This window comes from Martes martes (assembly GCF_963455335.1).
Source record: "Martes martes genome assembly, chromosome: 10".
NCBI classification, from domain to species: domain Eukaryota; kingdom Metazoa; phylum Chordata; class Mammalia; order Carnivora; family Mustelidae; genus Martes; species Martes martes.
Genome location: NC_137898.1, coordinates 26,695,932 through 26,723,770, shown reverse-complemented (window position 1 = coordinate 26,723,770; position 27,839 = coordinate 26,695,932).

Here is a 27,839-nt window from a genome sequence, read left to right as displayed (position 1 = left end):
GCTTGTGCATCAGTCCTGGCTGTTCTTTTTTACTGATTCCTGTTGCCCAAAGTCCTAGCACTTTTTCTGCTCCTAAGTTGTTCTCCAGTCTAGATACTTCTATGTCATCTCAGCTGGTCTTTACTGATCTGAGCAGTCTGGTTCTATAACCAGTGGTCTTTGTTTTTCCAACATTAATATTACTGAAGGTATGGCACATTTTGACATGTGTTATCTAACTTGAGGTATAAAAAATAAGCAATCTCTTATTAACTATTAAGCAAGATGACTCTGTGTCCTTATATTCAGTTAAGGAAATCCCACAAGCTAGCTTCCTTGGCTATTTAGTTTCAAGAAATCGTGATATACTTTAACTTACATTTATATATTTTCATGCTTTGTGCACAGGCTACAGGTGGAATTGTTGGGTTAGAATCAGATTCTAGCTACCATGGTATTGAGCAGTGATTCCAAAACATGTAGGTTGAGGACTACAGGGAATCCATGGAAACCTTTCCAGGATCCACATGGTTAAATCTCCTGTATGATATTGCTAATGACTTACTTATATTTTATTCTCTTGTGAATTCACAATATTTTTGTGCTTCAAAATCCCTCAGTTTACCTTCTTGTAGATGAAATACAGAGAACTGGAACTAGTGATATGCTTGTGAGCTGGCTCTCAAAAAAAAAGTCCCAAATTTTAACAGTTTTAATTCCATTTCCATATGTGAATATTCCCACCATAGCTGATATGAGGCTGCCAAGTAGTATAACTGAATAAAAATTTGAGAAGAGAGACAAACAATGACTGACTAGTAAGGGTTGGTATGAGTCGGCTCCAGCATTCCACTGACCATGAACCTCATAAACTGAGGATCTCTGGGGCCCTGAATAATATTTAGGAGTCTAGAGTAGTCAGTCCTGGGATGACAAAGTTTGAGCAGTACTGACTTAGAGATTGTGTTAGAAGCAACAAAATCAGACTCCTTCAACCCTAATAGTCTCAAGACACTTCCCATTTTTGTAAACTTATCCACAGACTTCCAAATATACTTATACCTGTTAACATCCCAGTTTTGGTTTGAAATATTTTTCCATTAAGTACACACAATGAAAATCAGTGAATGGAAAATGTAAGAGGAGGGATTATTACACAGCCTCACTTCTGAGATTTACTTAGTCTTATTTTTATTTATTTATTTATTATTTATTTATTTTTTTTAAGATTTTATTTATTTATCTGACAGACAGAGATCACAAGTAGGCAGAGAGGGAGGCAGAGGTTGGGGGAGGGGAGATGGAAAGCAGGCTCCCTGCTGAGCAGAGAGCCCGATAGGGGGCTAGATGTGGGGCTCAATGTGGGGCTCGATGTGGGGCTCGATCCCAGGACTCTGAGATCATGACCTGAGCCAAAGGCAGAGGCTTTAACCCACTGAGCCACCCAGGCCCCCCCTTAGTTTTATTTTTAGCTAAGAAGTGTTCCTATAAAATATTCTAGAATATGAAATTTTAATAAGCTCGTAATAAACATTTGCAAAGCTGTGTAATAATTTCTTCTCACAGAATAGAAAAATAAACATATTCAATAATTTTTATTGAATGATTACTATGAGACACAGCAGATAACAAAATAGACAAAGTTTATGACCTCTTTTAACTCACATTCTAGTGAGGGAAGCAAGAGGTAGAGAAATACACACACTTACAGATAGAATAAGCAATATATCTGATAGTGATATAGTGATAAATGCTACATATGAATACCTAGCTGGATAAGGGGCTGGAGAATGAGGATAAAGAAGGGATACTTAATGTACGTTGAGTCCAGAGGAGGATGCGGATAGAGTGACAGGTGAGAGAAGACCTGAAAAGTTACAAACCTTGTAGTCAGTTGATAGAAGAACCAACACAAAAGCTCTAAGGTGGGAGCATGCTTAGTGGATTGAAGCGTTGTATACTGGAGAGTACTTAAGCAAGGAGAACAAGTAAATCTAAGGAAGAGATTATTATCTTTAGGTATTTAGGTCATTTATATGTGGATACCAGGAAATTGGCCTTGAGGGAAACAGGAACAGATGGCACCAGGGCAGTATAGTCTGGGGTTTGCATAGCACAGGTAAGCACTTGTTGCCATAGCATTGCCAGGGCAAGGCAAGTTGACGGATTCCCACACCCAAGCCTCTTCCAGGTAGCCCCATTGCATTGATCCACATGTTGTCCAGGTTCCACTGGGATCATATAAGTGTTAAAACTAGAATGGTGCCCGAATGTTTATAACAGAAATGTCCACAATAGCCAAACTGTGGATAGAAGCTAGATGTCCATCCACAGATGAATGGATAAAGACGATGTGGTGTGTATATACAATGGAATACTACACAGCCATCAAAACCCCTGAAATCTTGCCATTTGCAATGATGTGGGTAGAACTAGAGGATATTACGTTAAACAAAATAAGTCCATCAGAGAAAGACAATTATCATATGATCTCACTGATATGAGGAATTTGAGAGGTGGGGGGGGGCGGTTGGGAAAGGAGGGAAAAAAATGAAACAAGATGGGACTGGGGAGGGAGAAAAACCATAATAGACTCTTAATCTCAGGAAACAAATGAGGGTTGCTGGGGGAGGGGAGGGATAGGGTGGCTAGGTTATGGGCATTGGGAAGGGTATGTGCTATGGTGAGGGCTGTGAATTGTGTAAGACTGATGATTCACAGACCTGTACCCCTGAAGCAAGTAATACATTATATGTTAATAAAATGAAAATAAATAAATAAATACAAATTAAAATTATATACATACACATATATATGAAAATAAATTTAAATTAAATACATATACATGTGTGTGTATATGTGTGTATATATATACACACACACACACACATATATATATGTGTGTATGTATATATATATATAATTAGGATGCTGAAAAGCTGGGTGAATGGGTGAATTACTCCTGCTTATAATACCACTAGAGCAATATAAGTGAACTAGACACTGATTCCAATTCTGGGTATGAAATTCACATGCATGCTCCATATCTGGCCTTTCCAGTGCTGTTACCTTGACTGGGGTTCTCTCTCCCCTTCATCTGGTTATTTCCTACTGTCCTGATCTCATTTCAGAAATTACATCCACCATAGTACCTTCTGTCCTGCTCCATGAGTTATCTACAATTTCTATTCACCCTCATAGCACTTTATACTTTATTAACTAGTAACCATGAAATATACTTACATGTTTACATTCTTTATCTCCCACCAAGTCATCAAATACTTGAGGTAGATACATGGAAAGAGATTTTAAAGATGTGCTGAAAAAGTGGGTGCTTATTTTATATTTAATCATTATGTGTCATGATTTATTGTTTTAGAAATAAACAGACATTACATTTTATTGAATACATTATATACCTTAGAAATCGAACTTTGAGAGATAAAGGGATTTTTGTCTTAGGTTGCTCCTTGAATTTGTTTAAAACCTCAGAAAGTGACCAAGGTCATGCAGCCAACTTGTATCCAGTGTGTTTCCACATTTTATTAGACTGTTTCATATCCATAGAAACATAGTATAAACATATTTTAATCCTTTGGTCTGCCCTGTTTTTTTGAATAATGCAAATTAAACTATTTGCGAATGAAATAATGAGTGCATCTTTTTATCATCTTTTATCATTTTATCATCTTTTTATCATTATGCTTCTAACAGAGAAGAAAATACAATATGCTTTCATAAAATGATTTAAGATTCTTCATGAAAAGATGCTACTGACAAATTTATTTTAATTGCTTTATTTCTACTTATAAAGTAGAATAAGCAGACTATTTTGAATATGTATTTGTCTGAAAGTATTTTTTCTAGCTCAGAAATTTTGATTTTGAACATACTGCTTTATTTAGCTACATTACTTTCATTCTATTAGCTATCATTTCATCTCTTCAAAGTATTCCCTTATTTACTACTCAATATCCTAGTCAAAGCTTTTTCATATCTGAATCACAAAACCCTACTTTATATTCATGACTCTGTAAAATCATTATCTGTCAAATTGATAAATTCACAGACAATGCCACATTCTTCTCTTAGCAGATATTTGTTAAAGACAACTCAAATATATCTTTCAGTTAGGAGTCATGAAATGTGTTAATTATAACAGTTTTGTTCTCTTTTTTCAGGTCAACTTACAGTTATATTTTATTTTGACACAAAGGGATTGATTGTACTCCTTTACACTAATATGTAAAACCATTAATTACATGTTGCCATTATATTAGAATATACAACTTTAATACTCTCAACACAGAGTCATTGCCAGCTAATATTGTGAGGGAATTTTACACATTTCTTATCAGCTTGCTCAGTGAGGCCCTTTCTATGCTATCAAATAAATTAATTTTTTGCTTGCTATATGTATGGAATTGATAACTTCGGTGATTGATATGGAGTTACCCAATCATGGACCACTGAATGGGTATTTGGGATTGACTGGCTAAGTGATTTTCTTCTCTCCAGATCTCACACTACTCATAAACTTTGAATCCCATTACCAAATGAGATAACATGTGTAAGGAAGTTAATGTCCTAGGAAAGGTAAAGGAGAAGTAGAGAGAAAACCTGTTACATGTATAAGAGTGAGTTGATGGAATAAAAAATCAGTATCCATTTCTTCTATAATCTGAGAATATTCCTTTCTTCTCAATATTTTTTTTAAACTATCTTGCCCCCAAATTTTTCACTTCTGCTTCCCATAACACATTATCTGGAAGCTTGTGTACAAAGGTTAATTCATAGTTGGGTTTGATCTATAACATTAATTTATAGACTTTCTAAGATAAACAATACATACAGGATTAATGATTAGGAATCTAATAATAGAAATAAGACATGACCATTAAAAACCACCAATAACCAGACTCTATTTGAGAAGAGCTCTTGGGGTGAACAGAGGAAAATCCTGTTGATCATAGGAAGAGGGTTCATCATGTTGCATAGTTGCATAAAAAATTCTTGGAGAGGAATGACCATACTATAATGGACTGGTTATTTTGAAAAGAAAGGTAGGTAGTCAGAAAGCATTTTAAGGTGAATAACATAAATGAGAAGTCCCAGTAAAATCGTGTAGGCAATAATTACTCGTTGTTAAAGTTTAATAAAATCATGACTATTAAGGACAGAAATAGATCAAATGGAGCCTAGCATTACCCGCTAAGGAGTTTGGGTTCTAAATGGTAAACAAATGTCAACTATTAAAGTTTTTTTGAGATAAAATAGACATAATGAAAGATATGCTTTTAAATAGTGGAATATTCTCCAAGCAACATAATTATAACTGACAGGAATCCTGGATTACAGAGCACATCTCACTCTAATTAGAGGAGTGAAATTAGATAAGTCATATAATGGTTCAGTGCACTTAATGTACTGTAATACCCTATGTCTAAGAGTTAAGTTGTATAAAATAGGGCAAGAAGATACTGTGTTTCAATAGGGATATCTGTATATATCAGGTTAAATAGCTATTGTAATGGAAACACTATAAAAACATACTAGTTGGGTGTGTCACCTTCAACTTCACTATGAAAGTCAAAATCCTAGGAGTGACTTCCCCCTAGACAAAGACTACAGAATCTGTCCTCCTCCCCCCATGTATACTGCCATCACCTTCATTCTTAATGCAGCTATTTTTGTTCCCTGAACAAGCATAATTGGAACCTCCAGACTGCTCTCCTGGTATCTACTCTCTGCCGTCATCTAATCCACTTATATTTCCTTCCTATTTAAACACTGGAGTGATTTGACATTTTACTTGAAATACATTACAAAATGCATCACATGGCCCCAAAGTCCTACATAATTTGCCCCCCGCCTACTTCGCTAGATTTATCTTGCACCAGTAAATTCCTCCTCCAGACCCAGTGGTCTTCATTCATCTACTTAAATAGCTGCTTAAATGTGTTTCTTTTTGGCTTATGGTATTTACAGATACTCTTTCATCTGACTCTCAGATGCACGTGATTCTTCTCTTTCTGTCACTGTGTTTGAAACCAAGTTGGATAGATAAAGGCATCTGGTGAGATTTTAAAAGCACAGCAAATCAAAACAAACCTTATTTTTTTGCAAAAATAAAGGTGATGAATGACATCTCAGGAACCCTGGACTACATGGACCACTTCTCTGCCTCTCAGAAGTAGTTTCAACCATGGAGGTACAGGCAGATTAGTCAACAACCTGAGTGCCCTCTCCCTCCCACCACCTGGGAGGGCATGCCACTCTGGAAGTTATGATCTGATAGAACAGAGCATATTGCTTCCTACAACGAGGAAAATAATCTTTTTTTTTTTTTAAGGAAGAGAATAGAAAAGTGTTGAATCATAAACATAATATAGATAAGATCCTTTTTCTCCCATTGGTTGAATTGTCTAAGGGGCTGGGTAGAGGTCAGAAAGATGATTTCAATGCATTATTACCCTTCAGGGCTCTTTAAGAGCTCAGTTCTATGCCACATCCTCAAGGAGGCGCCCTCCAGCCCTCCAGTGTATGGCAGTACCTTTATGTAAAAATTTCACAATCCTTAATGTGCCCATTTGTGCTGTGTATTTCTAACAAGGTGATGTAGCAGCATTGTTTCTCACACACTTTATGATAGTCAAAGCATTTGTTCACTGAGGATTCTATGTAAATAATGATGTAAGAAATACAGACTGAGAGATACGGTTTTATGATAACCAGATACCTGAGTGTATTGCCAGTGCAACCTTCCCGGAATCATCAGCAATAATATTGCAGAGACTTGTCATTTGACATGTTAGTCTGGATGGCCTAGATAGGCCACAGAAAGAGTAAGCCCCAACGTTTCTGTGTTTCAGTCACACAAATTCTGGTGAGAGTCTGAGCATCTGTCCAAGGTACCTGACTTCTTTGGAGTGGCTGGCTGATTCAATCTTTGCCATGACAGTGTGAACACTTCCCCATAAATACCATGGGAGAGGAAGAGAGAAGAGAGGTAACAATACCACCACTAGATGTTTTGGCCTAAAAGTGACACATACCTCTTTTACTCACAGACCATTTGTCAGATCAATCCATGTAGTCTTTTCTGTGTTCAAGGGATATGAGAAACATGTTTTTCTTTGGGTGTAAGAGGTAGAGGAGACATGATAGTGGTGGGATCATGTGGGGAATTTTAATGATCAACTGTTACCTAACAGTGTTTCAAACTGTAAAAATCGGAAGATAAAGACCAGGTCCAAATTTGATCCTATACCATTCTTGATGTTTCGCAATTGAAGATGTCTCAATTTTAATAAATATGCCTTATAATTTTTTTCCATTCATAATGTAGGACAGTATTAGAGATAGTGTGAAATTGCTGCCGATCTGTATTTTTCTCCTGGCCCTCTTTATTGCATTTAGCAGCATCTGAATTCTTAACTTTTACTAGGACCTAGGTGCTTTGATATTGGAATGGGTCACCCCGTTGAAGGGCATCTTGGTTCTTTCCACAGTTTGGTGACCGTGGCCATTGCTGCTATAAACATTGGGGTATAGATGGCCCTTCTTTTCACTACATCTGTATCTTTGGGGTAAATACCCAGTAGTGCAATTGCAGGGTCATAGGGAAGCTCTATTTTTAATTTCTTAAGGAATCTCCACACTGTTCTCCAAATTGGCTGCACCAACTTGCATTCCTACCAACAGTGTAAGAGGGTTCCCCTTTCTCCATATCCTCTCCAACACACGTTGTTTCCTGTCTTGCTAATTTTGGCCATTCTAACTGGTGTAAGGTGGTATCTCAATATGGTTTTAATTTGAATCTCCCCGATGGCTAGTGGTGATGAACCTTTTTTCATGTGTCTGGTAGCCATTTTTATGTCTTCACTGGAGAAGTGTCTGTTCATGTCTTCTGCCCATTTCTTGACATGATTATCTGTTTTGTGTGTGTTGAGTTTGAGACATTCTTTATAGATCCTGGATATCAGCCTTTTGTATGTACTGTCATTTGCAAATATCTTCTCCCATTCCGTGGGTTGCCTCTTTGTTTTGTTGACTATTTCCTTTGCTGTGCAGAAGCTTTTGATCTTGATGAAGTCCCAAAAGTTCATTTTTGCTTTTGTTTACTTTGCCTTCGGAGACATATCTTGAAAGAAGTTGCTGTGGCTTATATCGAAGAGGTTACTGCCTATGTTCTCCTCAAGGATTCTGATGGATTCCTGCCTCACGTTGAGGTCTTTTATCCATTTCGAGTTTATCTTTGTGTACAGTGTAAGAAAATGGTCGAGTTTCATTCTTCTACATATAGCTGTCCAATTTTCCCAGCACCATTTATTGAAGAGACTGTCTTTTTTCCACTGTATATTTTTTCCTGCTTTGTTGAAGATTATTTGACCATAAAGTTGAGGGTCCATATCTGGGCTCTCTACTCTGTTCCTCTGGTCTAGGTGTCTGTTTTTATGCCAGTACCATGCTGACTTGGTGATCACAGCTTTGTAGTAAAGCTTGAAATCAGGCAATGTAATGCCCACCATGGATGATTGGGTAAATTCTGAAGTAGTTGATTTTGATATATAGGTAAAATATAATATAATTGGTCTACTAGTGTGGTGATTACAACTGCATTCTAAGTACAGTATTTCCTTTATTCTAAGATACTACTGTTCTCTAGTTAATTGGATATGTAACAATAATTTGCAAAAAGAAACAGTTCATGTTAAGTGTATTTATAAAAAGCGTGGTGATTTTAGAAATTTTCAAATGAAGAAATACTATAAGTTTTAAAATATAGAAAACACAGTCATCTAAATTTTAATTCCCCATGAAAAATATTTTTAGTTGTATTATATTTTTATACATGTTTGAACCATTGAAACAAATAAGATGGGAAAAAGGAAATCATCATATATTGCCTACATAAGCCAAGAGATTTCCATAATTTGGTTTCCACATTTGTTTTAAGAGAACAGTGTCATTAATAATCTCATTTAACACATTAAGTTATAAGTTTGGAGATGAGTCATTTGCCCAAGTTCAAATAACTTGTAAATGGCAGGACCAGGATTTTAACTTAGTTGAGACTAATTCTATAAACTGCTCTGTGATCTTCCCATTAACCAAGTGAACTAATGGCAATTTGCAAGAAATATCCTGTATGTACTTTCTTGAATATATGGTAGTACCTCCACATACCACTGCTCTATCTCTTAGGGACTGTGTGTGTGTGTGTGTGTGTGTGTGTGTGTGTGTTTATATTCAGTCAGAATGGTAAGAATAATAACATTTTGTTCTTATTCAAACCAATTTGTTTGACAAAAGTTCTAGGGTGAAAATGTTAAAAACTGACAGTATCTCTAGGTCAAAGGATAATTATAGTGAGAGATTAGTTTAGTCACATCAGAGAGAGTTCACTTCAGACATTTTTCTAGTGTCAGCTACAATATTTTCTACTCACTAATGGGAATCTGAGCTTTCCTAAGGAATAAAGAGATACAAAATAACATTACATCAAAGGAAAGAACAATCTTCTTTTTGGTAGGAGTGGATTTATAATTTACTTCTTTCCATTATTAGAGTAAAATCGAAAATGTTTTTTCTTTTTTCGCTGAAAAAATTTTTTTTCTTTACTAATTCTAGCTGCTTATGCCTCGTCATCTAATTCAAACATAATATTCCACTGGGTGGAGATGCCATCCAGACTGAGAAAGTGGTCATATTTATTTTTTTCCTCTGTCTTTTTCATTAGGATAATGGCTCAGGAGCGTAGCTAGTGTCATGATTACGAGTAATGATTTCTGTCTATAAATTTCTCCACATTTCTTAATTTCACCTTGGATCAAGTTAAAATAACACAAACTATGTATCTGAACCACATTGCTTTGGTGCTAATAGATATTAAAAACAGTGGTGTTGAACCATTATCTTACAATGAGGTGTGTTGTAAGAAACATTTGTATTAAAATAATCCATAGAAAGAGATTTTCTATAGTACCATTTAGTATCCTACAGTATACCCAGGGGAGATATTTTCACATCACTGTGTAAAAGGGGAACCTTTTGCCTACAAAACAGAATGGTTTTCTATCTTTGGATTCTAGCCAGAGGAAATTTTTAAAATTGTATTTATTCTCATGAACTGATGTAACTGACAATGGCTCCTTCTATTGGGCCCCCTTAGGTGTTATCTTGATGCTATATATACTCAAGTGTCAATGCATAAGAAAGATCTTTCCTGATCACTCATATAATGTAGTACCTCTACTCACTTGGTCCCTTACTTCTCTGATTCTACTAGTTTCTCCTTATTGTATGTAATCAATTAAGTGTTATACACACACATATATATTTATTTATTTTATTATAAAATAAATAAAATAAAATTTTATAAAAAAATAAAATAAATGAAATAAAATAAAATTTGTTTTATTGGTGGAGGCTCTGTATTGATATTATTGGTATAGTATACTCTTTTCATATTTGTGGCCTCTCTGGAGTCATTGAGATTATATATATATGTATATATATACATACATATGTGTGTGTGTGTGTGTGTGTGTGTGTATATATATTTATATATTTATATTTATTATCTCTCTTCTTCCACTAAACATAAACTCCATAGAACCAAGAACTTTGTCAATTTGCTTGCTATGGGAAGCATAGTTCCTAGGATGTAGCAGCTCATTGAATAAATGAATGTATGAACAAACACCTGTGATTTTTCTTTTTTTTTTTTAACCTTCCTGTAATCTCTAACCAAACTAAGGCCACACTTCCTAAATCTAGCAATGTCGTTTCTCTCAACAGTTTTCATTCTACTATGCTCTTGCTCACTACACTGGACTATCCATACTACTATTGGATCAAATTGGAACTCTTTGGCCTGCTGCTTTCTCTGTATGTGGCATATTTTTGAAACAGTTTCCTATGCCCACTTGCCAGAAAACTTCCCTCAAAAAGAAGCAGATGCTCTAAAACATATTCTCAGATAATCTTTTTATCATTCTGACTTTGCTTTGAGTTGGTTTTCCTGCCTTGCTACCTCTTCTTCCTGTCTCTGTCTTCTGCTTTCTTTGGTGGAAGCCTTGCTTTTTTCACTCATTGCTTCTGACTCTGATGGAGAAGGATAAATATAGTGTAGAAGGTTTTAGAGCAGTGGAAACTCTGGATGGTGCCATAATAATGAATACATGCTATTATACATTTGTCCAAACTGACAGAATGTACATCAGGAAGAATGAACTACAATGTAAACTATGGATTTGGATGATTATAATGTGTCAGTGTAGACTCATCAGTTGTACTACAGGTACCCCTGTGATGGGGGGATGTTGATAATGGGGAAGGCTGAACAAGTCTGGGGAGAGGGAAATCTCTGTGCCTCCCCCTCAATGATTCTGTGAACCTTAAACTGCCTAAAAAATAAATTCTTAAAAAATGCAGTTGGGTGACTAATAGCAAAATTATGTAAAGCAAAGCAAAGGTATAAAAAAATAGCACCCAAGATATTTTCAGAAGACAGGTTGCTAATGAGTTTCAAAGTAATGATAAAGAAAAATGAATTAGATGGCAAAGGAAAAATTAGTGATAGGAAAGCAACTGTGAGAAAAAAATAATATTGATCAGCATTAAATGCAGCACATTGAAAATTCAGCACTTCATAATCACATTTGCCTTATTTTTTGACTTGTGTGATAGAATTTAACAATGTTGAAATGAGGAAAGGGGATGAGATCTTAGGGAAGCAGGAAAGAAGGATTGTAAAGAGGGAACATTCACCAGAAACAATTCTCTTAAGTTAAATTACATGTATCACATTTAGTGCTTCAAACCATATTGTGTAACAATTTATTTTATTGGGGGAGATTCTGTATTGGTGTAGTATACTCTTTTCATATTTGTGGCCTCTCTGGAATCATTGAGATTGTGCATCATCCTAGACATTTTGAATGTTTATCAGGACAAGTTCATTCATGACTTGGCTCAAATAAGGGGCACAAATTCATCTTTCTGTCCTAGATTCTCTACTTTTATTACACCATGTGCACTTCTTGGGTGAGTTCATCTACTCCCAAGGATTGGAGCCGTATGTATATGCATATGAAACTAACCTAGACCTCACTCCTGAGATCTAGAAATATGTGTATATCTGTCTACTAATCATCTCTCTTTATTTCCCAGGCACTGAAACCCAGTACTTCCTAATCCATTGCCCTTTACATCCCCCTCTCTCTCCTTATGTTCTTCCCTGTTGTCTATTTGAGTCAATGTAGCCACCATCATCTAATTGTTCAAGTTAAAAATGTGAACATTTTTCTTGACTACTGTCTCTGCCTTATAATCACATCTAATAATCTATAAACATGTATCCATTCCTTACCCTTCATGTGTCTCAAAAAACAATTTCCTCTCCGTTTTCCTTTCCTTTTTTTCAATGTTAATCTCTTACTTAAAACTCTTGAAAATCCACCTTGGAAATTCTAGTGTCCTTTGTACATTTCCCCTTTCCCTTCCCTTTCCTCCCTCTCCCTCCCTCTCTCTCTCCCTTTCTCCTTCCTCCCTCCCTCCCTTCCCTTCTCGCTTCCTTCCTTTCTCTCTCTCTCTCTGGTCTCCCCTTTATCTTGTCTCCAAAAGAATCTTTCTAAAGTAACAGTCTAATCTTTTCAGTCTCCTGTATAAAGGCCACCAATGGCTATCCATTTACCTCAGAATAAAGTATATGGTTTTCTATGCTCATTAAAAAAAAAATAAGGTAATTATAGATTTGTATGTAGTCATAAGAAATAGTACACTAGCCCTTTATCTGATGTGTCGTTTGCAAATATCTTCTCCCATTCTGTCAGTTGTCTTTTGGTTTTGTTAACTGTTTCCTTTGCTGTGGAAATGGACATTGGGGAGGGTATGGGCTATGATAAGTGCTGTGAAATGTGTAAACCTGATGATTCACAGACCTGTACCCCTGGGGATAAAAATACATTATATGTTTATTAAAATAAAAAAATTAAAAAAAAAAGAAATAGTACAGAGAGATCCTGTGTGCCTTTACTCTGTTTCCCCCAAGGGTGACTTACTGTACAGCTATAAAATAACATCACAATGAGGAAGCTGATATTGATACAGTCCAGTGACCTTATGCTTTTTTTTTTTTTATCACGGTTTACCAAGTCCTTTATGATGTGGCTTCTGCCTAACACCTCCATCATTATATTCCATTAAGCCAACTCTCCAGGGTTTATTTGATTATGACAAATAGTAATTATACTCACATTTAGAGATTATATGTATAACTTTCATAATGCCTTTATATCTGTGATCTTATTAGACTCTTCAAGGAACCCCATTACATAGGAAAAGTATGTATCCTCAGAGATGGCATTTTATAGATTGATCTAAGTAGGCAAAATACAATGTTTAACTTGAGATCACAAATCAGGTCAATGGGACCTGAGTAAAGTAGCAAAATGTAGAGAACTGAAGGTTTGTTATGTACCTAGAACTCTACTTGCACTATATCATCTAATCTGTAAAACTACTTGATGAAGGAGCCACCCTATGATATGAATTATATCATCTAACCTTCAAAGCCTCTCATTTTATAGATGAGGTTAATGAGATTACGTAATTTACATACGATCACTTTACTATTCATTAATGGAGTCTACCTTGACTGCCATCTACTTTTCAAACGCTATGAAAGCTTTAGCCCTCTTATGAATAGATTGCCAAAGACTGGAATTATTCCTTAAAGTTCCTGTGAGAAGTGAGTTCTTATTACAAAATATTCTTTTTAGAACATCTAAGAAAGTAATTAAGAACCTGAAATTTGAAGAAGTTTGTTGTTTTATGAGCCTACTTGGTGTTCTGCCCCAATCATACACATGGTCATTTAGAGTAAATACAAGTGCTTGAGACCAATTTAATTTTAAGATCTCATTTTCAATCTCATGGAGAGATGATGATCCTGAAGTCCCCATTTGCTTAGTAAGAAATGGTTTTAAGAAAGCAAGATTACACCAAAGCATCAATTAGAAAGGTGTGTCAAGATGTAAGCTGTGGATTTTTTCCCTCTAACTGCAGTTTAACTTCCACACATTCCTATCCCAGAGCTGCAAAACTGCTTACTTATGTTGGAAACTGTTGCCTTTTGTGTAGGAGGCAGATGGCATTTTCTTGGCACAGTGCAGAGTGGATTTGCAGAACTAGCAAAAAGGAGGAGGGAGCAGAAGAGGAGAGAGAAAATGTTTTCTCGTGACCCTTCCTTCAGCAGCAGCAGCTGCTACAGTTTGCACTTGACTTGGCCAGGTGGAAGTCTCTAGGGACTCTATTAAAACTTAGAGTTAAATCACAAAACGAGACACCCACCCATCTCCCCATCTGAAAACGGTATGGCATTCAGGCTTATTTACAGTAAGGTAAAGGTCTGTTCTTCGTGCCACCCAGTGCTGAAGTGGGAATTAAATATAATAACCTATGAAAGTCATCATAAAAATCTCTCCTATTTTGTGTTACACTTTCATTGTTTTAAACAAACTTGACCTGCAATAGCCTGGAAATCCTAGGATGGCATCTAGAGGTTCTCAGATATGTTTTTGTTTGCTCCGGATAGAATCTGAAAAAATAATTAGTGAGTTATCAGTATATTAAAATAGGAGACTTCATATAAACATCTCAAAAAAATCGCAAAGCTCAGCTCCCTTCACTGACAAGAGTCAGTGTACAGAGCCGAGGAGAGGGAGCAAATGCTTTGTGGAGAGTTTCTCATTTGCCTTTTTACCTCATGTGTTTAGACTAATTTTTCATCTTAAGTCAGAGAATATATGATCATTCACAAACTATTTTATTTTATTTTTTAAAGATTTTTTATTTATTTATTTGTCAGAGAGAGTGAACACAGGCAGACAGAGAGGCAGGCAGAGGCAGAGGGAGAAGCAGGCTCCCTGCTGAGCAAGGAGCCCGATGTGGGACTCGATCCCAGGACGCTGGGATCATGACCTGAGCCGAAGGCAGCCGCCCAACCAACTGAGCCACCCAGGCGTCCCTCACAAACTATTTTAAATTAAAAAAATATCAGTCTAGACTTAAGCTCATTTTTGTTCTGGAGAATACTAAAGAACTTCTAGACTTCAGTGAGGAATGATGTGGTTGTTTAATATATTTTCTGTAGCTGAAAGTGATGTTAGGGACAGTGACTTGTAAAATGTGGCCCACAGAATCCTCGGTATTTTTGGAAATGGCTCTATCACTTCCTAAACCCCTTTTCCAATCAGAACAACTTCAACTATGTAACTATGTAACTATATGTAACTATGTAACTATATCAGAGCTATTTCAACTATGGGTGTGCCATGTGGCATGAGTTCACATATCTTAAAGATTTTACTCCTAGAAAAAAGGAAATCATTTTAAGGGCTGTTTAAAGCATAATCAACTTGCTTTGTAGAGGGGAACACACAAGATATATATATATATATATATATATATATATATATATATATTTGTCCTAAATCATCTAGTGTATAAGGAACTGGTGTAGAGGAATGGAATTCTGTCCTATAACCAGGAACCAAGAACATTTTACATTCATTTGAGACAAATCTCAAACTGAAGCTGTAACCTCTAGCCAAACTTGGGGCTTGTGTGTCAGTGATTCTCAGTTGGAAGGATGAAGCATTGATGAAGCATTGCTCTACCCCAGAATCATTCAGGATTATCAAGATTTGGTGGGGAGGGGGGACACTTCCATGCCCAAAGCACACATGTACACATACTTGTCTCTGTAGAACATTCTTCTTCTGCCCCCTCCGTGAAGACTACTTGCTAAAGGTTCTGCATTAATTAAAAGCTGTTCAGAGTTTTCTCCATAGCAGTGCTTTCAGCATTTCTTCATTCCTGAAGCCCATGCTACCAGTAGAATATAGTGGCCCCAGTCATTTTTCCCAAGTACATGTGATGGAGGCAAAATGGTGAAAAGAATTGTTTGGACTTAAAATGACTCATGTTCTGATTAGTCTACTAGCAGTGCAAATTTGAGCATATTATTAAGCTCACGGAGCCTCAGTTTTCTCATATTTATAATGGAAATAATAATATGTACTCTCTGTAAGAAATGCCTGAATTCAAGAGAACACCTTTCAAAGTTTCTAAAAAACTGTATGACATGCAGAGGTTAACACATATCATTCCCCTTCCCCAAGTGATCAGAGAATCAGTGTGAAATACCCTTGTGACATATATTTATTTATTGATAGTCAACATACAGTACATTCTTTGTTTCAGATGTAGAGTTCAATAATTCATGAGTTGCATGTAACACCCAGTGCTCACCACATTACGTGCCCTCCTTAATGCCCATCAGCCAATTACCCCCTCCCCCTACCCACTTCTCCTCCAGCAGCCCTTGGTTTGTCTCCTACAGTTAAGAGTCTCTCATGGTTTGTCTCCTCTCTGATTTCTTTCCATTCAGTTTCCCTTCCCTTCCCTTATCATCCTCTGTGCTATGTTATTTTCCTTTGTGCTATTTCTGATATGCCACATATGAGTACAACAATATAATTACCCACCTATTCTATCCATGTCAACATAAAGGGTACGTATTCATCCTTTCTGATGGCTGACTAATATTCCATTCTATATAATATTCATTCATATATATATGTATATATATATGTATAAATATATAATATCTTCCTTATCCATGGAACAGGCTCTTTCCACAGTTTGGCTATTGTGGACATTGCTGCTGTGAACACTGGGCTTCAGGTTCCCCTTCGGGTCATTCCGTTTGTATCTTTAGGGTAAATACCTCATAGTGCAATTGCTGGGTTGTAGGGTAGCTCTATTTTTAACTTGAGGAACCTCCATACTGTTTTCCAGAGTGGCTGCACCAGCTTGCATTCTCACCAATGGTATAGGAGGGTTCCCTTTTCTCCACATCCTCACCAACATCTGTTGTTTCCTGACTTGTTAATTTTAGCCATTCTGACTGGTGTAAGGTGGTATCTCATTGTGGTTTTGATTTGTATTTCCCTGATGCCAAGTGATGTGGAGCATTTTTTCATGTGCGTGTTGGCCATTTATGAAGGTCTTCTTTGGACAAGTGTCTGTTTATGTCTTCTTCCCATTTCTTGACTGGATTATTTGTATTTTGGATACTGAGTTTGAGAAATTCTTTATAGATTTTAGATATCAGCCCTTTGATACATCATTTGCAAATATCTTCTCCTGTTCTATAGGTTGCCTTTTAGTTTTGTTTGTTTTCTTTGTGAGCAGAAGCTTTTTATCTTGATAAAATCCCAACAGTTCATTTTTGCTTTTGTTTCCCTTGCCTTTTAAATTTTAGTAATGGCCTTTAGTGCCTTAAATCAGGGGACTAAGTCTATGAGAATTTTAGTCATTGCCAAAGAATTAGATTGGTGAAAATTTTAAAAAAAATCTGTTTTCTCTGAAATTGTACCAGAGCAGAGCCTTCATTTCAGCTATTAAGAATACCTCCAAACTAATACTTCCCTCCCTGCACCAAACTGAAATCAGACTATTTGCATCTGTCCATGACTGTATATAGGGTATATTCAAAGCAAGTTCCAAATGCATTGATTCATTCTTTTCCCGTATATACAATTAGTTAAAGCAGCAGGCAGAGCCTCCTAGGTAGCATAGAGAAGCTACTGATATTTGGAAACACTGTTTTGCTGTTGTTTTTTTTCCCCCCAAGATCAACCCAGCTCGAAGAAGAATTTTTAAATTCTTCAATGTCTTGCTCTGTCCTTTTCCTGTGGGGTTGTTCTAGAGGAGCCCTACTATCAGGGCTGCTAAAAAGACATGTGTCCCAGAGAGTAAATTTGAACTAAATAAAAACACAGCAACCGGGAACCTGGCTTCATTTGTGCTCCTTTGAAATGTAAAAATAACACCCAGCATAGTCAAGATCCCTGACTGCTGATCACAATGCATAAAATAAAAGGCACAGTCCAAATGAAAAGCATCTCATTCCCAGGGACATAGTTCTTACAGGTTTGGTTTTACAGCCGGAACCGTTACTAAATGTGGCACCTCCTACTTTCTTTTCTTCCCTCTGTCCTCCAGGGGTAACAGAGTGCTCCAAATACAACTTTAATTGGCCTGCTCTGGCTTAACAGGGCCATCTGCTGTGGCTTCTAAGACTGTCTCTTGGGTCTCTTCTCTTCCCTGAGCATAGCAGGGGTCCTTCACTGTGTCTTGTACCAGCTGCATGCTAAATTTCTATATATGTTCATTTCATTTTAAGGACAGTTTTTCTAAAAGAGTTTTTTAAAAGTCACTAAGGTCTTTTTTGAAGGCTTTTGTGCTTAACTTTTCTATTGCCAATGTGGAACAAAATCATTTTTTAGAAAAAGCAAACAAACAAGCAAAAAAAAAAAATCAAGAAACATGCAGGGTCTAAACAAAAAGTCCTCTTTGTATTTGTGAATAAAGCAGGATACATAAGAACACATTTAGCTCAGAATAAAATTTGTATGCATTAGGGAAATGGGTTTATGATGTGTTCATCTCCTTAGCAAATGCATTGTACTGCCAAAATGAATATTGTAACTATCAGTGTCTGGTGTCGCTACTGGAATCGGTATTTTACAATAATCAGTTTCGCACTATGTTATTTTGTCTGAGGGATGCCTAATCTCCCTTTCCTTCCGAAGTCATTAATATTGTCAAAGTAATCATGGGGCATTCTGTAGAGTGTACCTGCAAATACTTTTTTCATGATCTGTAAAATGTTGAATACCTGCAAGTTACTAGGGGCAAGAATTCGCTTTTTCCTGAATGGAAACCTGGATAAAGCTGTGGTTTGTACGTGTTGATCTGGCATAAGGAGAATTATGGAATTATAATTTATATGGAATTATACCACACATATGAAGGTTTCACTATATTCCAGACATTGTTATAAGTGCTTTGTATGAATTAATTCATGGTGTCTTTAGATTGAATTCTACTTTTAAAATAATCATAGTTATGAAGAAAGAACCCACAATAGGATATATGTCAGACTCAGATCATTTGAAAGCTACGGATTCGTTTGGTGATATGTTTTATAACCTCTGGATAGTCAGAAGGTCTCATCCCTTCTCTGTGTCATTTGTAAGGATTGCCTTATGCCTCTACCTTTGATGGTAGGGATATCACTAGATCAGCTAATCTCATTAATATGTCCATATTTTAAGAAGTCATTTCTAGATAATCTGCTTCCCATGGAGCTTTGCCTGCAAGGAGAGATTGTGCCTGCCCAGTATGTCCAGTCAAGACTTCTCACAAGGGGCATGTGTGAGGTGAATGAGGATGATGTGATTTCATCCCCAGGAGATGGGAACATACTCAATAAATTGAGAAAATTAAGTCTGTGAGATACTGGGAAAACCAGGGAACCACCAGATCCCTCTCAAAGTCATGTAATGAGTGAATAAGATTCTTTGTGTTTTGATCAATAGATAATGCATAATTATAAATATTTTAAAGTTTGTATACAATGCCCCTTAGATTTTTGGCCAATATTGTGCTTTCTCATTTGAAACATGTGACTTTGGATTGTAGTTGGTGGCCAACTGAAGTGCAGTCTCTGTGTTTTAAAGAAGAAATGGAATATTTTTGGTATTTTAGTTGATCAACCTGCCATTATAGATTGCGAGTGACTTCTTCTGTTATAGTTAACTATGTAGAAAGAGAGAAGTAGAAAAAGTAGAAGGTTGTCTTTAGGGAGAGAATTTGAAGTTTCCTATTACCATGCTTTTATTTTGTTACCCTTATTCCTCTGATTGAAATTCAATTAAGTCATGCTCTTGTCCAGAGGTAGACAATTCCATACCTTCTTGCAAACAGTTTTTGAAATGCACACTTTCCACCACCAGTGGGGAAAATAACCCACTATGTTCCACTGCTCTTCCATATGCTGATCTCATGTGTAAAAAAAAAAAAAAAAAAAAAAAATTGGTGTTTGTTTATTCTTTTGGAGAAATTATAATTAATGGCTAGATGAATTGTTTACTTGTTGCATGGATAGAGTCAGAAAATTAGAGACTCAAAGTAATTTGACAGGGAGAAAATCCTTTTTTGTTAGAAGGGAGAGGGGCAGAGAGAAGGGGAGAATCCTTAGCAGGCTCTGCCCAGTGCAGAGCCTGATGCAGGAGTTCCATTTCACAGCCCTGAGATCATGAGGAAACCAAGAGTCAGATGCTTAACGACTGAGCCACCCAGGCACCCCTGCCAAGGAAAAAATCTTAAGCAAGAGGAGAAAAGGTTACTCTAGTCAAAATGCCAGAAAGTGTTAGGGGACTAAAACTCAAGCCTTCAGATTTCCATTCTACTGAGAATTCCAAAGAACATGAACATAGAATATCACATATACAAACATAAGATGAAAAGAAAAGAAAAGAAAAGAAAAGAGGAGTACCTGGGTGGCTTAGTCACTTAAGCATCTGCCTTCGGCTCAGGTCATGATCCCAGGGTCCTGGGATCAAGCCCCTCATCGGGCTCCCTGCTCTGCGGGGAGCCTGCTTCCCTTCTTCTCTCCCTCTGCCTGCAGCTTCCCCTGCTCCTGCTCTTTCTGTCAAATAAATACATAAAAGAGAGAGAGAGAATTGGTCTACTGTGGTGAAAAGCCAAGGATCTTGGGGATGTTGTCATTTTAATTGTTCCATAAAATTTTCGCACCTTTTGAAGTTGTTTAAGTAACTGTATTTCACTGACCAAATGAATGATATTGAACAATGGGTGTGTTTGCTTTGCCTACCTTTAGGGATAGACTGGAGGTGATAAAAGTATAAAACTAATCAGTAGAAATCTATCATAGTGACATTTTAAAAAAGAAACTAAATAACTGTTTATTTTCTTCAGTCACAAATTCATTTGAAATAGTCCATTTTATTTTTCATGAGATTCAGATCCCAGTTAAACCTCTCTTTAGGGGAACACTATTTGTTATCTGTCTTTCTTACCTCTGTTTAAGTGTGCCTGCAGAACTGATTACACCACAATTAACAAAGATCTCAATTATTAGAGTTTTCCTTCCATAGTAGGTTCCAGTTTGCTCTTCCCCGCCTTAGGATTTTATTTATTTATTTGACAGAGAAAGAGCAAAAGAGCACAAGCAGGGGGAACAGCAGTCAGAGGGAGAGAGAGAGGAGGAAGCAGGCTCTCCACTGAGCAGGGAGCCCCAGGTGGGGCTCGATCCCAGGACCCGGGGATCATGACCTGAGCCGAAGGCAGATGCTTAACGGACTGAGCCACCCAGGCGTCCCTCCAATTTCTTCTTTTTGGTAGCAAAAAATGAAAGATAATTTTAAATAAAGTGCCTGTTTTAGAAGCCTCTATCACATTCATACTGGAATCATCAATAAACCATCATGATTTCATTCTCTAGCCTTTAATTTAATGTTTACTCATAGATTATGGCTGTAACGTGTGATGCTGTATCCCAGCCCAGGATGAAAACATAAGGCTTTGGATTTCTCATCTGAGTTTGTTCTTCATTTACTTAGCAGGGGCTGGGGAGGTTCCATAGTGTAGTGGTTATCATGTCTGCTTTACTTAGCAGGGGCCGCTTTTCAAATTCTAAATGTTGTGGATAAGGAGGACAAGAAATGACTAAGTAAAAATCTAATTAAAATGGAAATCTGGGAGTTCTATTACTTTAGTAACTTCATCATTAGCTATTTTTAAGTCACTTACTCTAGGCAGTGACAAAGAATTGACTTCAAGTCTGTCAAGTGCCACGCAGTCTTGAGAAAAGACGCATCTAAATTTATACAAGAATGATTTTTTATGCCATACCCTTGAATAAATTTGGAGAGTAAAAACACTAGTATTAATTATGTTATTTTAAGTCTCTCTCTACGTGAAGATTTCATTGGTTTAGATACAGTATACAAGCTACTTGTTTAAAAGTTTTAAAGGTGGTGTTTCACTGTCCCTTTAGGATTATAGTTGGGTCTCTGTCAAGTTTTATTGTCTTGAGTGTTTACCACATGATCAATATAGTCTCAAAATCTTTTTTTTTTCCCTTAAAATTTTATTTATTTATTTATTTGGCAGTGAGAAGGAGGGCATGATCAGGGAGAGCAGCAGGCAGAAGGAGAGAGAGAAGCAGGCTCCCTGTGGCCCAGGACCCTGGAATCATGACCTGAGCTGAAGGCAGAGGCTTAACCAACAGAGCCACCCAGGCGTCCCTCCCTAGTCTCAGAATCTTGAGATGAAGTCAAAGATCTATATGCAGGCAGGGGCAGGTATTTACCTGGAGGATGTCATTACAACCCTGATATTTACTTGCAGAAAAGCTTTCCTTAAAATAGAAAATTAGAACTGAGTAACTTAATGGCCACAATGTAGGATTGGCATTGTGTCACAGTACAAACAGGGCCTAGAGAGAGACACAGCTTCATGTTTGTTTGTCTGTTTTAAATTTCTGTTTTGATTTGTTTTTTTTTTTTTTTTCCTCCTAGGGAAAACTGTTAATAATGAGAATTTCGAAAGTGTTCAGGCAAATTGCACAAAAATTAATAAAATAATCATAGGGGCATGCTGGAAAAGGTTCTTATGATCTCCAGCTGTTCCTTGATACTCACAGGCAAAAAAATTAATCAGATAATCAGAATCATCAATAGCCAGTCATATTGGGGACTAGGAAGGAAATTTAACGAGGTCTGTTAATTCGATCAATCATCAAGGGAAAATTAGAAAAAGAGAGAGATAAATGGAGCAAAAAGTAGAGAGGATAACTGCCATCAGGCTCCTTAGAGAACAGGAGATCAAAGAGTATCTTTAGTTCCTCAGAGCATCCCAGTGACTGGTACTCATCTTTTTTATAGGTGACCATGCTTTATCGGTCCTAGGTTCCAAGAGAAGATTCTATATCTATTTCAGCTTATGCTTGATCAAATGAACATATTGGAATCTTGAATAATCCAACTAGAACTTCCCTTTCCTTATCATTAAATAATAAATATAATAAATATAGCATTTTGATTATAATACCATTCTATAGTTTTCTAACATGCTATTATTAGGGGAGGCTTTATAAAAGTTATAAAGGAACTCTGTTATTTTTACATTTTCTTGTGGATCCATAAATACCTCAAAATTAAAAGAAAAAGTATAAAAAACTATCAAGAACTCAGGTCTTGTTTCTAATACTGTTCTCCGATAAAATAGTTCTGAACTCCTTAGAGAAATGGCTGATCAAAAAGTTTCACAGGGATAAGGATATGCTAAAAGGCAGGCTCTCTGCTCAGCAGGGAGCCTGCTTCCCCCTCTCTCTCTGCCTGCCTCTCTGCCTACTTGTGATCTCTCTTTCTCTGTCAAATAAATAAATAAAATCTTTAAAAAAAAAAAGAAAAAGTATGCTAAAAGGACACAGGAGCCAACTCAAAGAACTCCTAGTACCCAAAACTAGGAAAAATTGAGCAACATGACAAATAAGGTAGTATTGGATTATAATACAAAACATAAAATAAATATCCATGAGTCTGTAATGAGATAAATAAACAACTGAATAAATAAGTAAGAAGGGAAGAAGAGGAAAATCTCCCATGCCAAAGAGTTCCAAATAATGTGTATAGGTACTTGCCTTCCGGGGAGTGGAACGAAATTCCTCACTCCTCAGGTGTGGGTTGCTCCTACTGATGTCTTTCAGAAGGGTACATACTATGGAAAAGTAGAAAACAAAGAGTAACTCTCCAGTGGAGAGTCCAGACAAATACTGTCTTAGGTGATTGGTGTTAACTTCAGGTGTCGTAAATCGTTATAGTGTGTACCCTTGATAGGGTGTGATTGAAAATGGTCTTTACCGCCGTGGGGTTCCGCTCAAAAACCCAGAACTCTAGTTCAATCATGAGAGAAATATCAGATCAATTCAAATTGAAAGATATACCACGAAATATCTGACCAGTAATCGTCAAAACTGTCAAGATCATCAAAGCAAAGAAAGTCTGAGGAAATTATCATAGCCAGGAGGAGCCTAAGGTGACAAGGTGACTGGATAGGATCTTGGAGGATACAAAGAACATTAGGTAAAATCTAGGAACATATGTGTAAAGTGTAGACTTTAGTTCATAATCGTGTAATATTTATTGATGAGTTGTGACAAATGTTCCACACCAGTAGAACATGTTAAATATAAGAGTAACTGGCTGTAAAGTTTATGGGAAGTCTGTATACTGCCTTCACAAATTTTCTGTAAATTTACAACCATTTTTAAATTAGAAGTTTATTAAAAAATGAACTGATAATAGTTTTCACCCAGATTGATTAGTAAGTTAAATTTATAGCTCTATTTATTAAATAAGCCAAACTATCTCCATTTAGACTTCTCTCTCTCTTTCTCTTTCATAAAATTTGTTTGGATACAACCGTGGCTATTATTGTGATCTATCTGCACCAATATGACATTTTAATTGGTATAGCTTTACCACACATTTAACTATCTGATTGTGTACCTTAGTTTTCTCATTTTTAAAATCAGGATATTAGTATCAACTCACTGGATTGTTGTAAAAATACAGTCAAATTATATTCGGAAGGCACTCAGTGACATTTCTGGCCACAGAATAAATTTAACTTTCAAAATGTGGGCTACGTATCATGATTAGAAGTCATCTTCTCTAGGAAAGTTGATATTAAATTGATACTCTGCCTTTAAACGTAATCATCTTAAAATCAAGGAAATAATCCCCATTGATTGCTAATATTTTTAATTTGGTTTCATGACCAGAAACTATATATATCAGAAAGATTTTATATATATATATAAATATACCCCATATAATATATATAAATATATATATTTTTATATAAATATATATTATATTTATTATTTATAATATAAATATATATTATATATTTATATTATTTATAATATAAATATATATTATATATTTATATTATTTATAATATAAATATATATTATATTTATATAATATTTAATAATATATAATAAATTATAAATATATATTACATTTATTATATATTAAATATAAATGTGTGTATATATATATATATGTGTGTGTATATATATATATATATACACCCCAGCAGTATTTCCCATCCCACATATTCTTCTGCAATTGACCTTATCCTTCCCCTTTTAAGAGGTGAAGCCTTATTTCCCTCCCTATGAATATGGGCTGGACCTGATGACTTGTCTGTATCAGGTACAATGATTCAGATGTGAAATTGTGGGACTTCCTAGGTTGGCTCAGAAAAAGCCAGGCAGCTTCCACCTTGGAACTCTTGCTCTCAGATGCAGCCTCTCTTCTAGGGATGGTAACTCTTGGGACCCTACCACTGGGAAGCCCAGGTCAAGTTATATGCAAAAGCCATGTGTATGTACTTTGGTTGATAGTCCCAAATTTGCCTAAATTTGGAGCCATTCCAGCCCAGGTCCTAAACATGTGACAGACATGGGAATGAATAAACCTTCAGACTGCTTTAGCCCCCATCTTCTTGGTGTACCCCAACATTTTGAGCTTTCCTAGTTGAGGCTCCAGATATCAAAGACAAACGAAAATCCTCTACCACAGAATCTGTGGTTATTGTTAAGCCACTGAATTTAAAGTGGTTTATTTTGCAGCAATTAATCCATCATGTCAAAATTTTCTATTTTTCTTCTTTTAAAATAAAAGAAGAGAGCAAACGCTTTTAGGCCTTACACTTTTCTCGGATGAAATGAAATCCTGTTTTCTTCATAAATTCTTGAACATGAAGGGTGCATTTATGGGCTGGACTTAATCTTTGAATCTCGCTATGCATAGAATGGTCTTAGGCAGAATTTTTCGTATAATAGTAAATACCATTAACATGGGCATGAAGTCATTTACTTGTCTGACTTGATCTCTGTAGGTATTGCTGACACTTTCCTCTGGTTGTGGTCACATAAACCCAGAGAGCCAATTTCTCCAAGTGACCATACTACGGACTTGGAGTAACTAAATCATTCTCCTCACTATCTTCATCATTTAGTGTAACCCCTTCACCTCATTTCAATTCCAGCATGCAAATTAACTCAGTGACTTCTGGTTAGCCTCTGATATTTGCAAAGGGGTCCTCCAGTTCCAGGCAGCACTGGTTATCTCTGAGCGAAAATATCTGGTGATGGTAGAGGAAAGGAGAGGGAAGAACAAACCCAAAGTGCTATTGAGAATTATTAGCATAATATTATATTTACGTCCTTGTCTCTTGGAATCCAAAGAGAACCACAACACATCTCTGTGAACTTTCCTTCTCTTGTAGCAGGTACCTTGAACTTATAACTGTTTTAAATATTAGTATTTAATTGGCAAAGCACACCCAGATAGATATGATAGCAAAATTAAAGGACTAAGAAGATTCTTCCACCTTCATTAAGTACCAAAAGGTAAATGTTTTGTTGATGGGCAGAAACTGGGGAAAGCTTGTAAGTACCCACCTATTATTGGAAATATTCTTAGGGTGGGACTCTCAGAATTCTTGTTTCTTCTCCAGCCACTTTCTTATTCCTGCTCCTCTCTCTTTGCCAGATAATAATGGATTCTATACTGTATTTGTCTTTTTTTAAAAATCACTTATTAAAATGCTACATTTAAAAAATATATTCATTCTGTATGTGTGCACGTGTGTGTATCTATGAAACTTTTTCTGGGAATTTCATTATTGCATTGCTATAAAAATGCTATATTTGGTTGGTGATATTTTATGTTTTATAACACATAAAAATTATGACTTCTTGTGTATTTTGTCACTAGTCATATATAGTCACCCGCTTAATACACATAAAAGATTTAAATCCATTTTCTTTAGATTTTCAGTTCCATAAGTATTCTACAAATAGTGATGCTAGTTTATATTACTTAAATATTTAAATCATTTTTATTATCTTATTGAATTGTCCAGAACTAGCCCAAGATTTGTGAAAAGGTAGTGATTACATTATGCATTTTCTTCTCTTTCTTCGTATCCTTGCAAATGCTTCTAGTTAATTTCGCTGTTAAAAACAATAGTGTTATTTGTTCAAAATACCCTTTGTATTAGCTTTTAACATTTTTACATTCTTATAGCACTCCTGTAGCTCCCAGCATCTCTTTAAATACCTCCAGCATTCTTTTTAAACAATTGTTCTCTGATTTTCTATTTATCTTTGAGTTCTATGAGAACAAAGTATGCATCACTCCAGCTAATCATAATTGTATCACCAACTTAGCGTATGGTTATATTGGTTGACTGACAGAATTAATAAAGAAACATAATTAAAATGTAATTCATTTATTCATTTTGCTCTTGGAAAAAATTCCTCTTAACTGGGTTTACAGCCTAGACATATAGTAATTAGAGTAAAACATTCCAGAGATTGATACATCTTCACCAGCATTCTTAGTTTTCTGGGCTTTTGTGGTTAAAACTCTACACAGAGTTTTCTTAGGCATTTCAAAAGGAAGTTGAGAAAAGACAGCTAGCTGGGCATCATCACAAACTAGAAGAAAACGTTAAAAACTTGTAATGTGTAAGTTGATGGATGTGAACTGGGCTTATTGTGGTGGTCTTATTGCTATACAGATGCCAAATTATTATGTTGTACACATGAAACTAATAATAATAACTCATAATGTCATGTCCACTCTACCTCAATTAAGAAAAAAATAGAAGTTATCCATAGGAAAAGTAACCATGAAAGAAAACAAAATCTCAAATATTATTTCTTTTTAATTCTCATCACCTTTCCGAAGATAAATTGATATAACCAACTCTATGCTCAAAATCATTGATTCTTTCTTCCAATATATTTGAAATATATTCCATCCACTGACCAACTATTGTGTGATGAGGCTAAGTGCCAGCCAAGCATGCAAGGTTATTATATATGAGTAAAT